The sequence below is a fragment of the Myodes glareolus genome, chromosome 21 (assembly GCF_982192425.1).
Source record: "Myodes glareolus chromosome 21, mMyoGla1.1, whole genome shotgun sequence".
NCBI lineage: Eukaryota > Metazoa > Chordata > Mammalia > Rodentia > Cricetidae > Myodes > Myodes glareolus.
The window spans coordinates 8,280,282-8,298,855 of NC_142046.1; positions in this window are offsets into that span (position 1 = coordinate 8,280,282).

An 18,574-nucleotide genomic window follows, 5' to 3' on the forward strand; every position below is an offset into this window, starting at 1 on the left:
CAATTTCTAGAAATTGAAAAGCCTATCTCAAGTGAAACAAAGCTCATGATGGGTTGAATGCAAAGGGTCAGTAGGACAGAGAGGAAGGCTGAGGCCATATGTTGCTAATATCATAGTGAATCTATGGGGTCATGATCTGCTGCAGCAATGGAATACCCAGGTTAACATTCCTGCAGTCCCAGGAACTCATAATTTTGGGAAGGATATTATAAGGTATGATACACAAAGGTCACCAGCCATTCAGGTTGTACAAGAAAAGAAAGCATCTAGCAAACCTTTAGAAGTACCAATGGTCCTACCTTTAAAATTGTTAACTGAGTTTTAATGTCTAGTTTCTTGAGTTCTTTATGTATTTTGGAGATCAGAGACCTTTGTCTGATGCGGGGTTGCTGAAGATCTTCTCCCATTTAGTAGGTTGCCTTTTTGTCTTAATGAAAGTGTCCTTTGCTTTAGAGAAGCTTCTCAGTTTCAGGAGGTCCCATTTATTTATTGTTGCTCTTATTGTCTATGCTACTGGGGTTCTGTTTAGGAAGTGGTCTCCTGTGCCTATATCTTGTAGACTACTTCCCACTTTCTCTTCTATCAGGTTCAGTGTAATTAACCCAATTAAAAAAATGGGTACTGAACTGAACAGTGAATTCTCAACAGAAGAAATTCAAATGGCCAAAAGACACTAAGGCCATGCTCAACCTCCTTAACAATCAGAAAAATGCAAATCAAAAAAACTTTGAGATACCATCTTACACATGCCAGAATAGCTAAAATCAAAAACACCAATGATAGCCTATGCTGGAGATGATATGGAGTAAGGAGAACACTCATCCATTGTTGGTGGGAATGTAAATTTGTACAACCACTTTGGAAATCAGTGTGGTGGTTTTTCAGGAAACTGGGACTCAACCTACCTCAGGACCAAGCAATTCCATTCTTGGGAATATACCCAAGAGATGCCCAAACATACTACAAAAGCATTTGTTCAACTATGTTCATAGCATCATTATTTGTAATATCCAGAACCTGGAAACAACCTAGGTGCCCCCCAATAGAAGAATTGATAAAGAAGGTGTGCCACATATACACATTAGAGTTTTACTCAGTAGTAAAAAAATAATGATATCTTGAATTTTGCATGCAAATGGATGGAAATAGAAAACAGTTTACTGAGTGAGATAACCCAGACCAAAAAAGATGAATATGGTATGTACTCACTTATAAGTGAATTCTAGCCATAAATAAAGGACATTGAGCCTATAATTCATAATCCTATAGAAGCTAAATAAGAAGGTGAATCCAAAGAAAAACATATAGTTATCCTCCTGGATATTAGAAATAGACAAGATTGCCAGGCAAAAATTGGGAGCATGGGGGTGGAGGTGGGATGGGGGTAAGGGGAGATGGGGAGAGAGAAAAGATAAGGGGAGTATTGGGGAGAGCTTTGGCAAGTGGGATGGTTGAGATAGAAGAAGGGTAGATATGGAAGCAGGGAAGTAGATATTTTAATTAAGGGAGCCCTTTTAGGGTTGATAAGAGACTTGACTCTTGAGGGTTTCCAGGTGTCCAAGGAGATGTCCCCAGCTTGTTCCTTGGGCAACAGAGGATGCCTGAACTGGTCTTATTCTATAGCCACACTGGTGAATATCTTGTACATTACCATAGAACCTTCATCTGGTGATGGATGGAGATAGAGATAGAGACCCACATTGGAGCACTGGACTGAGCTCCCAAGGTCCAAACGAGGAGCAGAAGGAGGGAGAACATGAGCAAGGAAGTTAGGACTGCCAGGGGTGCGTCCACCCACTCATATGGTGGGACTGATCTAATGGGAGTCCACCAAGGCAAGCTGGACTGGGACTGATGAAGCATGTGATCAAACTGGACCTTCTGAATGTGGCTGACAATGAGGGCTGACTGAGAGGTCAAGGACAATGACACTGGATTTTCATTCTACTGCATGGACTGGCTTTGTGCGAGCCTAGTCTGTTTGGATACTCACATTCCTAGTTCTGGATGGAGGGGGGAGGACCTTGGAGTTCCGACAGGGCAGGGAACCCTGACTGCTCTTAGGACTGGAGAGGGAGGGAGAGGTGGAGGAGTGGGGGGAGTAGGAGTGAAATGGGAGGAGGTGAGGAGGTAGAAATTTTTAATAAATAAATAGATTAATTAAAAAAATAAAAAAAATTGTTAACTCAGGAACCAGTCTGAGTTAAACAGTGTCCTTTAACAGAAGAGAAACTGAAGGCTTTAGTACAACTGGTACAGGAGCAACTAGATGCTCATCATATTGAAGAATTAACCAGCCCTTTGAATTCTCCTGTATTTTTTAAAGGAAATCTGGAAAATGGAGAATGGTGACAGATTTAAGAGCTGTCAACAAGGTAATTCAACCTATGGGCCCTCTACAATCTGGAATTCCATTGCCTCCCTATTACCTAAATGATGGCCTCTTATAGTTATTGATTTAAAAGATGGTTTCCTCACTGTATTTTTTCAAAAAAAGACGGAAAAATTTGCCTTCACAGTGTTTACTTAAAATAATTCTCAGCCTCCTAGGAGATATCAAGGAACTGTCTTTTCACAGGAAGTGTTCAATAGGCCCACCCTGTGCCGATACTCGTAAGTCAGTCATTGGAATAATATGTTAATTTGGATATTCTCTCTGTCTTTTGGTTAGTTTGGTTAAAGTTTTGTCTATTTTGTTGATTCTCTTGAAGAACCAACTCTTTGTCTCATTGATTCATTGTATTGTTTTCTTTGCTTCTATTTTGTTGATTTCAGCTCTCAATTTGATTATTTCCTGTCTTCTAGTTCTCTTGGATGAGTTTGCTTTTTTGTTCTAAAGTTTTCAGATGTTCAATTAATTCACTAGTGTCAGATTTTTCTAGCTTCTTTATGTAGGCATTTAGTGCTATGAACTTTTCTATTAACACTGCCTTCATTATGTCTTATAAATTTGGGTATGCTGTGTTGTCATTTTCATTAAATTTTTGGAAGTCTTTAATTTCTTCCTTTATTTCTTCCTTTACCCATTGATGATTCAGGTGAGCATCATTTAATTTCCATGTGCTGTGGGCTTTCTTGAATTAGTATTGCTCTTGAATTTTAGTTTTAAGGCACGGTGATATGATAAGAGGTATGGCATTATTCTAATTTTTTTGTATTTGTTGAAGTTTGTTTTGATTCTGAATATGTGGTTAATTTTTGAGACGGTTCCATGAGGTGTTGAGAAGAGGTATATTCTTTTATGTTTGGACTGAATATTCTATAGATGCCTGTTGTGTTCATTTGAGTAAGACATCCATTAGTTACCTTATTTCTCTGTTAATCTTTTGTCTGACTGACCTGTCCAGTGGTGAGAGTGGAGTGTTGAAGTCTCCCACTATTAGTGTGTGGGGTTTAATGTATGATTTAAGCTTTAGAAGTGTTTCTTTTACATATGAGGGTGCCCTTGGATTTGGGGCACAGATGTTCAGTATTGAGCTTTCCTCTTGATGGATTTTTCCTGTTACTAATATGAAATGTCTTTCTTTGTCTCTTTTGATTGATTTTAGCTTGAAGTCTACTTTGTTAAATATTAGGATAGCTGTACCAGCTTGTTTCTTAGGTCCATTTGATTGGAAAATCTTTTCCTAGCCAACCCTTTACTCTGAGGCAATGTCTGTCTTTGAGGTAGAGGTGTGTTTCTTGTATGTAGAAGAAAGATGGATTCTTTTTTCAAATCCAATGTGTTTGTCTGTGTCTTTTTATAGGCGAGTTGAATCTATTTATATTAAGGGAGATTAATGACCAGTGATTGTTATCTCCTGATAATTTAGTTTCCATTCTTGGTGATGTTAATTTGCGTTTTTCCATTCTTCGGGATTTCTTGCTGTGAGACTATCAATTGTCTGTGTTTTTGTTCATGTACCCAACTTACATGGGTTGGAGTTTTCCTTCTAGTATTTTGTGTATGGCTGGGATTGTGGCTAGGTATTGGTTAAATCTGATTTTGTTGTGGAATATCTTATTTTGTCTTTTTATGGTGATTGAAAGATTTGCTGGATATAATAGTTTGGGTTGGCATAGATGGTCTTTATTGTCTTCATAATGCTTGACCATGACTTTCTGGCTTTCATTGTCTTCAATGAGAAGTCAGACATAATTCTGATAAGTCTGCCTTTATATGTTACTTGGTCTTTTTCCTTTGCAGCTCTTAATGTTCTTTCTTTTCTGTATGTTTAGTGTTTTCGGTTATTATGTAGCAAGAGGACTTTTTCTTTTTGATCCACTCTGTTTGGTGCTCTATATGCTTCTTGTATCTTCATAGGTGCTGCGGGAGTACCTTCCACTGCTTCAGCCAATAGTCGCTGAAGCATGAGCCCACAGTGCTGCAGGAGTGCCTTCCGCTCCATCAGCCAATAGCCACTGAAATACCAGTCCACTGGGGCGTTATAGGTACCCAGGTTTCTTCCCCTTTGTTCATGGCGCTATGCAGGGCCGTTTTACCTCTGGCTTCCTGGCTTCTCTGTTATTGCACCGGCCTGATGGTTTAGCTTAGAAAGAACTTGGCCCTCTTTTGTTATGGTTATTCCACCTGCAAGCAAGGATCCCGCCATAGGCCCTATACGCTTGCCACCCACAGCTGCTCCTGGCCTTGGGTGCCAGACACCTGACAACCTCTTCCACTGCTCCGGAAGGGAGGGGGCTTTGCCCCTTTGCCCCCTAGTATATATACCCGACTTGTGTTTAATAAAGTTGCCATTTACTCCTTTGGTGAATGAGCATGGTCTCTTTGTGTCTGTCTATTTCAACCCTTAGGATATTCATCCATTCTCGTGGGCTCAATTCAGGAAAGTGCACGCCTGTTTTGGGTTTGGGAATTCACAGAAAAGTGCAGACAACAGGGCGTGGTATATTTCTCTTTAAAAGAAGAGCGTCAAGTTCGGCTCGGGCTCTTGGTTCCGGCTCCTGCTCCCGGCTCCTGCTCCAGCAACTAGGCTCCCTTCTTGATGGTTTATGGTGTATGTAAGTTCTACCCCCTAAAATAAATACCCCTTTAAAACATAACTGGTGTGGGATTGATTCGCCATTGTCTGGTGCCCGAACGTGGAGCTTTCACTGCTGCACACAGCACCTGGGGTCTGTTGGCGGCCCCATGGCCTTTACCCTGACTAGCCAGCTCCTAGCTTAAGTGCAAACCATATTCACACGGCCACCGAAACAGTAGGCGGCTACCTACAGCTTCCTTAGGCGCTCCGTAAAGCCTGCACTGAATCCCAGCTAAGTTCAATAGAATTAGGCCGGGGAACTTCTTTCCAGAGTTGCACACCACTGATGACTAGCCCCCTCCAAACCTCAGACAGATCGGGAAGGAGATTTCCCTGCTTCTGCAAACGCGCGGCAGGTCTACCCCCCTTTGGGCAGTGTATTCCCTGCTGCCCGGCTGAGTTTGGCCTGCGCTGCTAGCCTAAATTTAACCTCTGGATTTGAGTGTATATATTCTAGAGTTTACTTCCTGAATAGACGCCATTGCCACGTGGATTCAGGTGCGCCCCCACCTCCTACTGGCAGGCAACGGTCATTGCAGATAAGATTTTTCTTTTCGATTGAAAATACTGTTTGGACTCTCACCTTTCCTGGACCTGGAGGGAGGGGGGAGGAACTTGAACTTCCCACAGGGCAGGAAACCCTGACTGCTCTAGGGGATGGAGAGGGAGGAGGAGAGGGAGTGGGGGGAGTGGGAGGGTGTTGGGAGGAGGGGCTGAAATGGAAACTTTTATAATTTAATAAAAAAAAATAAAGTTAAAAAAACAACAAAAAAAGAAAATACATACATACATACATGCATACATACATACAAGTACAATTTCTTTTGATTGAAAATGTCAGAAAATATTACTATCCAAAAGTTCAGTGGTTTTTTTAATTGCGCTATGGAGGATATTCTGAAGGATGTCTCTGATATTCCTTCTTACTTGGTTATTCCTGGGATCTGTCACTTTTCTGGTTTTTGGCTATTTTATAAGGAAGATACAGTCCTTACAGACTGAATCTACAATGTGGAGGGCAGAGATTAAAACCTTAAGGACAATTCAGACTGACACCAACATCCTCAAAACAGAGTTTGGAGTTCTCAAGGAGGAGACTAGATCTTTGTCTGATATGACTCGGTCGACTGATCAAAATATCAAGAAGGTACAGTCTAATATTGCTTCTTTAGAAGGGAGCTTCACTGCTCTGGAGGAGGGGACAACCAAAATGACTCATAACCTCCAGTCCCTGACTGCAAGTGCTGAAACATTAGCTGAGAGGATTGTAACCATTGAATGTGAAAATCGGACTTTATCAAAAGGGTATGATAGATTAATTGACAGAATTTCCATACAAGAAGGCACAGTACATGCCATGAGGATTATGTCCAAGGAGGATATGGTATCTCTAATGGACAAGCTCCACGTCTTAGAATTATCAATGAAGGTGATTGTGTCCAAGGAGGAAATGGTGTCTCTGACAGACAAGCTCCATGCCTTAGAATCGTTAATGAAGGCTTTGGAGCATAATACTGGACAGGAGATTCAGGACTTACAGAAGGCAATGGTGAGCAGATTTAATAAGATTGAGGAAATCATAGACTCTGATGAACAGGAGCAAAAGGTAGAAAGGCAACATTCACCTCAAAAAACTCTCAGTCTACATAGAGTTATACTTGTTAGGGAGATGTTAAAATCCTGGGCTCTAAGCAGCAGGGCCACCTCTCAAGATTGGAATTAATTAACGTCAGCTATCCTCGAGAACGGACCTTTATGGCATTTCAAATGCCTATTCAAACAAGAGGCCAGACTTACAACAACAAGATTACAACAACAAGAATCAGCGAAAGGAATTGAGGTTTCACTAGATCAAATTCTAGGGGAAAGACTTTACTCTGATCCTCAGGAATAAACTTTTTATGATGAAAACATTTTATCCATATGTGCTACAACAGCTCTAAGGGCCTGGGACAGGGTTCAAGACTCAGGTCAGAGAGTAGAATTGTATATCAGGGTCAAACAAGGTCAGAGAGAACCCTTTAGTGACTTTTTGCAAAGACTAACTAAGGCTGTACAAATAGGGATGCCTGATCCAGAAGCAATAAATACAGTAATTGAATCTTTGGCTTTTGAGAATGCCAATGTAGAATGCAAAAGGATCCTGGGGCCTTTAAAGCTCAGATCAGCGCCTTTGGATGAATGGGTTTTACATACAATGAATGTTGATACATTTGATTATGGCAGTGAAACATGGGTGCAAGAAGCAGTTTCCAAAGGTAAAAGGAGACATCAGATTACAAAATACTTTCATTGTGGCAAAATGGGACACAAGAAAAGGGACTGTAGACAATGGAATTCCAGGAATAATGCCTCTTCTAGGAATAACAGGAATAGGAGGACTCAGCCTTCAGGTTTATGTAGGAGATGTGGAAAGGGCAGACATTGGACGAATGAGTGTAGGTCAACAAGAGATAAACAGGGCAACCCATTGCCATTGGGAAACTCAATGGGGGGCCTCACGCAGGCCCCCATGGCAAATGTAGTCCAGTCATTTCCGATCACTGCAGAGAACATGCCTCTTCAGGGAAATTAGAATGCCCCATGCCTGCTGTTAAAAGCAATAACGGCCTGAAGGATGAGTTAAATGTGAATGAATCAAGAAATCTAAGAGGACAAAGTAAACATGTATTCTGGTAGACTTCTATAAATGAACAAAGACCACAGCTAAGAGTGTGTGTAAATGGCAAATTTATTACTGGCTTACTGGACACAGGTGCGGATGTAAGTATCATACTCCAGAATCTTGGCATCAGCATTGGCCTCTTCAGGAGGTAGATATTCAGTTCTTAGGAATTGGAACCGTATCTCGAGTAAGACAAAGCACGAGATGGATCAATTGTATAGGTCCAGACAGACAAATAGGAAAACTAAGGCCATATGTAGCCAATATTGCAGTGAATTTATGAGGCTGTGACCTATTGCAGCAATGGAATACCCAAATTAACATTCCTGATGCTTCCAGAGCCTATATTTCTGAGGACAATATTACAAGATATTACAGATGGCAGAAACCAGCCATTAGAGCTATACAAGAACACAACACAATTGATGGTTCTTCAGAGGTACCAACAGCCATGCCTCTACAATGGTTGACTGAGAAACCAATATGGACTAAACAGTGGCCTTTAGCTGAGGAAAAGTTACAGGCTTTAGAACAGCTGGTACAAGAGCAATTAGATGCTGGACATATAGAAGAATATACCAGCCCTTGGAACGCTCCAGTATTGGTTGTTAAGAAAAAAATCTGGTAAATGGAGAATGGTGACAGATCTTAGAGCTATCAACAAGGTTATTCAACCTATGGGCCCTCTGCAATCTGGAATTCCTTTGCCCTCCCTGTTACCAAGGGGATGGCCTCTCATAGTTACTGATCTGAAAGATTGTTTCTTCACTATTCCATTACAAGAAAAAGATAGAGAAAAGTTTGCCTTCACAGTGCCTACCTATAATAACTCTCAGCCTGCAAGGAGGTACCAGTGGACCATCCTCCCACAGGGAATGTTAAACTCTCCCACACTGTGCCAATATTTTGTAAGCCAACCATTGAAAATTGTACACAAACAATTTCCTAAGTCCATAATAAACCACTATATGAATTATATCCTGATATCTGATCAAAACAAAGACACCTTAGAAAGGCTGTTTGAAGAAGTAAAAATAGTATTACCTAAATGGGGATTGCAAATTGCTCCTGAAAAAATTCAGAGAGGAGATTCTGTTAATTATTTAGGTTATAAAATAGATTTATAAAGAATTAAGACTCAAAAGGCACAAATCAGGAGAGACTGGTTACGAACTCTTAATGACTTTCAAAGATTATTAGGAGACATTTCCAGTCTACGACCAGCTGTTGGTATAACGCCTGATCTAATAATTCATTTAAACAAAACCTTAGATGGTGACAAAGATTTGAATAGTCCCAGAGAGTTAACAACTGAAGCAGAAAAGGAACTGACGATGGTTGAGGAAAAATTACAGGAGGCACATGTCGATAGGGTGGATCCAAATCTTAGTTGCATTCTAGTCATATTGCCTTCCAGAATTTCTCCTACAGGAATTTTAATGCAGAGGGAAGATACTATTTTAGAATGGATCTTTTTACCACACAAACCAAGTAAAAAATTGAAATCGTATGTAGAAAAAGTCTCTGAATTAGTTATAAAAGGTAAACTGAGACTTCGTCAACTAGCAGGTATAGACCCAGCAGAAATTATAGTGCCTTTCACTACTGATGAAATAAAAAAGTTATGGGAAGACAATGAACCATGGCAAAGAGCTTGTGCTAATTTTTTTGGAGAAATCAATAACAATTACCCAGAAAACAAGAGACTTAACTTTATAAAGAGAATTTCTTGGATCCTTCCTCGAATTGTCCGTGATGCTTCAATAACCGGAGCCCGTACATTTTATACTGATGCTAATAACTCAGATAGCAGGTTACAAATCAGAAGAATTGAGTAATGTGGAACAAAGTCCTTATGATTCTGTCCAGAAGGCAGAATTATATGCCATCCTTAAGGTGCTTAGGGATTTTAAAGAACCTCTTAATATAATTACTGACTCACAATATGCAGAAAGAGTTATTTTGCATATTGAAACTGCTTAATTTATACCTGATGATACAGAACTGACCTCATTGTTTATCCAGGTACAAGACATGATCAGAAACAGGCTCTGCCCTATGTATATAACACATATCCAATCCTATACGGGTATGCCAGGTCTTCTAGCACAAGGTAATGCAGATATTGATCAATTACTGATTAGTAGTGTGCTGCAGGCATCTGAATTTCATAAAAAAATCATGTCAATAGCAAAGTCTTGAAAAAAGAGTTTTCTATTACATGGCAACAAGCTAAGGAGATTGTAAAGAAATGCCCTACTTGCTCTTTAGTCCTGCAGGGACTAATCCAAAGGGTATTAAGAGGAATGAAATTTGGCAGATGGATGTGTTCCACTTTGCAGAATTTGGAAAATTAAAATATGTACATCACACCATTGACACTTATTCAGGCTTTCAGTGGGCAACTGCTTTAAGCTCAGAAAAAGCTGACTCAGTAATCACACATTTATTAGAAGTTATGGCCATTATTGGTATACCTGCACAAATAAAAACAGATAATGATCCAGCTTATGTCTCTAGGAAAATGAAACGGTTTTTGCTTATTATAATATTAAGCATGTTACAGGTATACCATACAATCCTACAGGTCAAGCAGTCATAGAAAGATCAAATCGAACTATAAAGGCTATGTTAAATAAACAGAAAGGGGTGAAAAATGCCCCTAGAAATAGATTACATAATGCCTTATTAACCTTGAATTTTCTTAACGCTAATGAGAAGGGAACAACAGCGGCAGAAAGATATTGGATAATGGAAAAGTCTGCTGAACTAAATCAACCTGTTTATATCAAGGATGTGCTGACCTCTCAATGGAAGCCAGGAGATGTGCTACGTTGGTGAAGGGGTTTTGCTCTTGTTTCCACAGGAGAAGAAAAATTGTGGATACCATCAAAATTAATAAAGGTTAGATCTGAAGAGAAGAAACCACTTGGAAAGGAGAAATGACAGTATCTACAATGATGATGACCATATAGGTGGTAAGAAAAACATAGAATGGGGGCAGGGTTCTGTTTTTATCTCCACAGGAAAACACTTGTCTTTGAAAAATTCAAAGGACCCTGGATGTTTGAATACTGACAGATGGAAAAATAATTACCCAATATGGATTATCAAGAAAACTGAATAATTTCTGTGGGTATGAAGCTCTGGAATATACTAAATCATATTTCTGAATTTATAGAGCTGGTTTTGGAGTTGGACTCTTGGCTCGGTCCCTCTCTAATTCCAAGCCTGTTATTAGGAGAAAAACCCAGAGTTTTTGAAGTTTCTGTCTTATGTCAAGAGCCATGATATGAGACAGAAAGAAATGCAAGTTTAGAAAACATATTTGCTTTTCTTCATATCTATCATACTTTTCATTGAATATGTCTATCATACCTTTCATTGAATATGTTTGTATATGTCTATATAATTAATGTTTAAGTTTTCCACAATGAACAATGAGTTTTTTCTGCACTGACATTTGAAGTTTCTAGAAAGAAGATGGGACCCCCATAACAACAACTCCACTCGGTTGATATGACGTCATGATACTGATAGTGCTACTACAAGTCCTGTTTCGGGTATCAGCTGCACAGATGATTCCAACTTGGTTGGCTGAAATGGTGCACATCTTGTACAACATTCTGGTCAGACCTCCACAAAATACTCAGAGACTGTTTGCAATTTTAAAAGACATTGACCTTGAAATTTAACCATCATTTTACTTTCACAGGATCCTCCAGAAAGAACCTCACCCCCATGAGAGCTGGAAGTAATTCTAGAGGACGATGTCCCCTCTCTCAGCAAAGTTTGTCCTCAGGTTTAGGAACAATATTTAGATATTGATTACAATTAGTATATGGTTGAGAGTTGGGAAAGGAATTTTATAAGCTCAAGGATCTTTTTGAAAAAAAAAAGAAAAAAAGGATAATTGGATAGATTATAATGGCATTTGTTAGTTATTGTTTATAGATAATTACATCGGCATATATTGAATATTGTATGTATGCATGCTTCTACCTGTTTAAAACATTTTTTATTTATTGATATATATTTCATTGATATATGTATACTATATTGCAGTGTATATTTTTACCTCTCATTAAGATATCCATTTATTGTTTATGTATTGATATTTATTGTTTACATTTGGAGGTCATTATCTGCATTTATAAACAGTTGTTTATTCTCTTAGTCTTTATGTTAGATACATGTTAAGAATTGTAGATCAATAGTCATCTATGTCTGTCATATTTATGACATATTTATGGTTAGACTAATCAGGTTCTTTAGATACATAGAGATTATATATAAATAGTCTTCAACCTCTTTGAAGAGCTGTAGAAAATGGCATTTAATTTAATCTTTGTGTTCTGTGTAGTGAGACACAATCACTCCTTGCAACACCGACCTATTCCCGAGAAATTGTTGAGCACCAAAGGCACTACACTTGGAGCTTGTCTTCTTGACAAAACTGGCCTCTGGGCAAGGAACTGCCCATAACTCAACTACTGACAAATACACAGTATCTGGAAATGGATAAACATAACTGTTAAATCTTGCCAAGACAGGGTAAGATGGTTTTGAAAAATCTCTTACCTGTTAAAAATAATCTGTCAGTTATTCTAGGCTTTAGTCAAAGTTGGTTGCTTCAATGCTGCAAACAGGTCTTTGGTGATTGCCCAGGTAGCCAGTTGTCTCTGTGATTTGTTACATGATTTGGAAGTTCTTTAATTGTACTTCCTAATTACTCAGGTAACATTATTTCCCTTCTCAGATCTTCTATGGGGTTGAAGACTAGATAAACGTAGCAACTTTCCTCTCATAACTTGGCCAAGTCATTTATTATACAAGACTTTAGCTGGTTAGAATAGGAAATTTGTACTTATTGTATATAATTTTGTAGGTTTGTGCTTACTGCATATAATTTTGTAGTAGGCTTAGAACTCTCTTAGTTAAACAAAAGAGGGAGGTGCTGCGGGAGTACCTTCCACTGTTTCAGCCAATAGTCGCTGAAGCACAAGTCCACAGTGCTGCGGGAGCGCCTTCTGCTCCATCAGCCAATAGCCACTGAAATACCAGCCCACTGGGGCATGATATATTTCTCTTTAAAAGAAGAGCGGCAAGCTCTGCTCGGCCTCTTGGTTCCGGCGCTTGGTTCTGGCTCCTGCTCTCAGCTCCTGCTCCAGCGACTAGGCTCCCTTCCTGACGGTTTATGGTGTATGTAAGTTCTACCCCCCAAAGCAAATACCCCTTTAAAACATAACTGATGAGGGATTTGCCATTACATAGGCATATCTTTCTTTAGTTTGGAAAAGTTTTCTTCTATGATTTTATTAAATATATTTTCTGTTATTTTGAGTTGAACTTCTTCTTTCATATGTATTATTTTTGGGTTTGGTCTTTTCATGGTGTCCCATATTTCCTGGATATTTTGTGTTAAGCTTTTGTTAGATTTAATGATTTCTTTGACTGATGAGTCTATTTTCTCTATTGTTTCTTCAGCTCTTGAGAGTCTCTACCATCTCTTGTATTATGCTGTTTATACTTATGTTTGTGGTTCATGATCATTTTTTCATAATTTCTGTTTCTATAATTTCCTCAGCTTGTGTTTCCTTTTTTTTCTCTATTTCAGTTTTTAAGTCTTGAATAATTTCTTTCATATGTTTGATTGCTTTTTCTTGGTTTTAAGGGATTTGTTGATGTATTCCAATTTTTTGTTTGTCTTTTCCTCCATTTCTTTGAGGGAATTTCTCATTTCCTCTTTAAGAGTTTCAAGCATTTTCCTGAAGTTATTTTTTATGTCATTTTCTTGTGCTTCATCTCTATTTTGTTGTTTAAGTCTTGTTGTTGTAGGGTTTCTAGATTTTACTGGTGTCATGTTGCTCTTTGTAATGTTTCATTGTTGTTATCTTGTCTATGCATCTTTTCCTCTAATTGGTGTCATTGGGGTTGTCTGTGATTCTGGTGATTAATCTTTTAGGTGCCAGTGGATCCAAGGCTCAGATGGTTGTTCCTCATGATGCAGTTAGTGCCACGGTTCTAGTTACCCCATTGGTCACTCTGTGTTCTTTGAGGTTGCTTGGGACTCCTGGGCTTTGTTCTGTTCCCATGGTGTTTGCTGTCTCAGGCCTGCTCTGACCTTGACCACTGGCTCAGTTCTGCTCTTTTGGGGTTTGCTGCCTCAGACCTGCTCTTGCCTAGGTCGCTGGCTCAGTCTTTTTCTACTTCTGCAAATGACCCTGGTCTGGATCTGTTCCTGCTCTCATAGAGTTCACTGTCCCAGGCCTGCTCTGGCCCAAGTCACTGGCCCAGTCCTGCTCTTTTGGGGTTTGCTGCCTCAGACCTGTTTTGGCCTAGGTTGCTGACCCAGTCCTATTTTTGCAAATGGCCCTGGTCTGGATCTGTTCCTGCTCTCGTGGAGTTCACTGTCCCAGGCCTACTCTGGCCCAGGTCACTGGCCCAGTCCTGTTCTTTTGGTGTTTGATGCCTCAAACTTGCTCTGACCTAGGTCACTGGCTCAGTCTTGTTCCTATGAAGTATACTGCTTCAGGCCTGCTCTGGCCCAGGTCTCTGGCTCAGTTCTAATCCTGTGTAATTTGTTGCCTCATACCCTCTCTGGCCCAAGGTTGCCAACTCAGATCTGCTCCTGTGGAGTTCACTGCCTCAGGATTGCTCTGGCCTGGGTTGCCAGTTCAGACCTGTTTCTATAAAAGTCCCTAGTCTGGATTTGTTCCTGCGGAGGTCTCTGGCTTAGGGCTGGTTCTCCCTCAGAGGTCCCAGATTTGGATGTACCCAGACCCACAGAGGACTTGGCTCAGGCCTACTCTCTTAGAGGTCCCAGACTCATGCCTGGACCTGCAGTAATCTCTGGTTTCTGCCTACCCCCTAAGAAGTACCAGACTCATGCCTAGACCTGCAGAGGTCCTAGCTCAGGCCTAGTTCCTTGGAGGTCCTAGATTCATGCCCAGACCCACATGGGTCTTGGCTCAGTAGATCTACTCCCTCAAAGGTTCCAGATTCATGCCCGAATCCATAGAGGTCTCTGACTCTGGCCCACTTGTTCAGTGGCTGCTCCCTTGTACTTGCTCCTGTGGAATTTGCTGTTTCATGTCTTCTCTGGCCCAAGTCGCTGGCTCAGTCTTGCCTCTGCAAATGTCTCTGGTCTGGATTGACTACCACTCCCTTGGAGCTCACTTTCTCAGGCCCGCTCCAGCCTAGGTAGCTGACTCAGTTCCACTCCTCAAATGACCCTGGTCTGGATCCACTCTTGCTCCCATGGAGTTCACTGCCCTAGGCCTTCTCTGGTCTAGGATGCTGGCTCAGTCTTGTTCCTATGGAGTTCACTGGCTCAGGCCTGCTATGGCTGGCTGGTTGTACTTCTAAAACATGTTTGTCATTGTCAGCACAATGTGACAAAATAAAAGTCACAGGCTCTATAATAAAATATCCCTGGTTTTGAAAAGGTATTTCCATCCTAATTCTCTCTTTCAAAAGATCTGATGTGTTGAACAATGAGTGATAGTGTGTTGAATGAGGCCTCTTGGCCACTTGTTGGTTCCCAGCCACCTGGCTAGCTTAGAATCAAAATAATCACACAGAAACTGTATTAATTAAATTACTTCTTAGTCCATAGCTCTAGCTTCTTATTGGCTAACTCTTACATATTAATTTAACCCATCTCCAATAATCTGTATATCACCATGAGGTCGTGGCATCCCAGCAAAGTTTCAGCATGCCTATCTCTGGAGGTGGCTCCATGGCATCTCCCTCTGACTTGCCCTTCTATCTCCCAGCATTCAGCCTAACTTTCCCTGCCTACCTAAGTTCTGTCTTGCTATAGGTCCAAAACAGTTTCTTTATTCATTAATGGTAATCACAGCACACAGCACACAGTCCATTAATGGTAATGGACTCCCACATCACTTCCCCTTTTTATTTAAATCAAAAGGAAGGCTTTAGCATAGTAAAATTACATATAACAAGGCAGTTATATCTTTTATCATAACTAAAGAAAACTATAATTATAACTATACATTCTTCAACTCCATCAAAGACTCCAGAAGGATATAATATTACCTAAGTAAATAGGAAGTGCATTGTAAGCAACTTTCAAAATTCTAGAATTGACAGAGACATCTCGCTGCCTGGACTGTCACACAAATCACTAGTGTATATAGCCAAAAGAATGTTTGTTTCCTTGTCCCTTTGTCTCATTGTATGCTTGTCCCCACTGCTTCAGGATGGACAATACAACTCACAAAACATTTTATAGAATAATGAATATAATAAGCACCCAAAGGTGAATTTTGCTTTTTATGCTGCAACAGGGTCTATAGGAAAGAGATCAATTTGATTAGAGAAGTCAGCATAGTCTATTCAAAGTAGGTGGAATTTAAGATTGGATGAATGAGGCAACCCAGTAAGAAGAAAAGGTCCCAAAAGCAGACAAAAGAGTTAGGGACAGTCAATGATCCCACTATTATAAGTCCTACAAGAACACCAAGCTACACAACCACAACACACATGCAGAGGGCCTAGGTTAGATGTATGCAGGGTAACCTGGCCATATTTGATTTCCCTAAACAGAAAAATGTTAATACAAGACATTTCCTCAAAGCATCTCAAAGCTTTGAGTGATGGACCGTATCAGTGACACAGCAAATGTAAAGCATACTGGCAACACTAGCTCACACCACAACTGCTAGAAAATCTATGCTTATCTTTCATGTTCCTGTCAGCAACCTTCTCTTCCTGAACAGTTCAGTACACAATCATAAATGAGAAAGGAAGCTTCGGGTGTTGGGAAATCAGTATTTCCTGATGCAGTTGAGAAGACGGGTATCCAGCTAGGGTAATGATTTGAGTAGAATTTCTCCTGTTGTTTGCTCACATCTAGAGGCTAATCCCTTTAACCACTTTAACCACTGTACATCATCCAAGCACTCCTGTTGGGCAACTAGGATTATGATAGAATTATTTACAATTTAGTAAGTACGAAAGAACCAAACTTTCTACAAACCTTGCATATCTCTCCTTGCTTGTAACAGAAAAATGGTGCAGGAGAATTGTCTGTAATCTGTCAATCATATTTTAAATAAATGCTGATTGGCCAGGCAGAAAGTACAGGCGGGAAAACCAGACAGGAAGTAGAGGTGGAGCAAAGAGAATGGGAGTATTCTGGGAAGCAGGAAGCTTCCTCCGCCATTCCTGCCCAGACCACAGAGAAGCAAGATGTAACCTGCCCAGCTGGAAAAGGTACTGAGCCACGTGGCTAACATAGATGAGAATAATGGGTTAATATAAGCTATAAGAGTTAACAAGAAGCCTGAACTAATGGGCCAATCAGTTTATAATCTTATGGAGTCCTGTGTGTGATTTTCTTTGGGACTTGCCGGCTGTGGGGTGCTGGGCGGGACAGATACACCAACAAGCTGGCCTCTCATGTTACAGTTTCAGTTTCCTTAGAAATGCTAGGGTACACAACCGGCTCTTAGATGTGCTTAACAAGCACTCAGTCACTGAGTACACCTACTGCTTTTTTCTCTTGATTTTTTGAGATAATTATATCTTACCTTTTCCGTTACTGTATTTGCCCTTTTTCCTTCTGTTAATAAAAAGGTGAATTAAGATCTTTCTCCTAATCCTCTTCTTTTTTTGATAGCAGCTTTTTTATTGGTTACAAAACCTAAGCCCATATACAAAATTAGGAACACGTTTAGATGCCTCTTTTGAAAGAACATTTTAGTTATTTTTAAACTGAGATTTAAAAAAAATAAAACCAACACAATTTTAAAACACTGTTTTGAAAACTTAAAAGTGCAGCAATACACTCAGTTCCTTTGTCTACGAAATGGGCACGATTCCAATTCAGGCCTGGTAAGGTCACGGCAAACTGAATCAAGCAGACGCACAAGTCTGCACTGCATGATGCTACTGTTACTTAAAGGTTAGTTTGCACTTAGGACACGAGAGGAAATAGCAATCATCACAGTAGAGGCCCAATTTTCATCTCAATGTGTGCAAATTTTAGAACCCAACTGTCAGTTAAATAGGGAGAGTCCAGAAGAAACTAAACCAGAAGGGGGACAATTCACAACATCAAAAAGATTTGGACTTTAAGGGTTTCACCAAAGTTTGTGACCTTAATTCATTGTGACTTTGTTAAGCCTACCTTTAGTGAACACTACAGGGTCTCAAAATATCTTCTTCTTACATACAGAATTTTTCAGAAAATATTTTTGTAGCTCTAATTGTAAGTGTTTTGTTTGAAATTTCTCCCCAGATATCTTCATACTAAAAAAATACTGTCCTATCCACTGAACTGGGTAAATCTACTTAATTATTTCATTCAGTTTTTTTTCTTTTACTTGAAACAATTATTATATGCTTATAGATACTTTGGTTTCATGCATGCTTGTGCATCAAATTAAAGCCTGGTACTTGCAGAAGTCAGGTCTCCTGCAACTTCTTGTTGCAGATGGTTGTGAGGTGCCATGTGAGTGCTGGGTACTGAAAAAGCATCTAGTGCTCTTAACCACTGAGGCTTCTCTCTAGCTCACTTCTAAAATTTAAACACTGCATTTAAATATTTCAGTTAAAACATTAAAACTGAAATTTGGCTGGTTGGTGTGGGAGGAAAAAAAACCTACCTGTATAAATGGCTATTTGCATCAACACTTTTTAAACTAATTCATGCATTTTACATTTGCTAGATCAGAACACCTGTGCTGGCGTTTCTACAACCCTGAAACAGCTCAAAGTTTGACATCCGGGCTCCGAAAGAAAATAGCCTGTGAGAAAATATTCTAGAAGGCACAACTGAAGCTCATTGATTTCCTAAGTTTTGGATCATAGATTATGGAAATCTAGGAATCTCAAATTCACTACGTGGAGTGGGGAC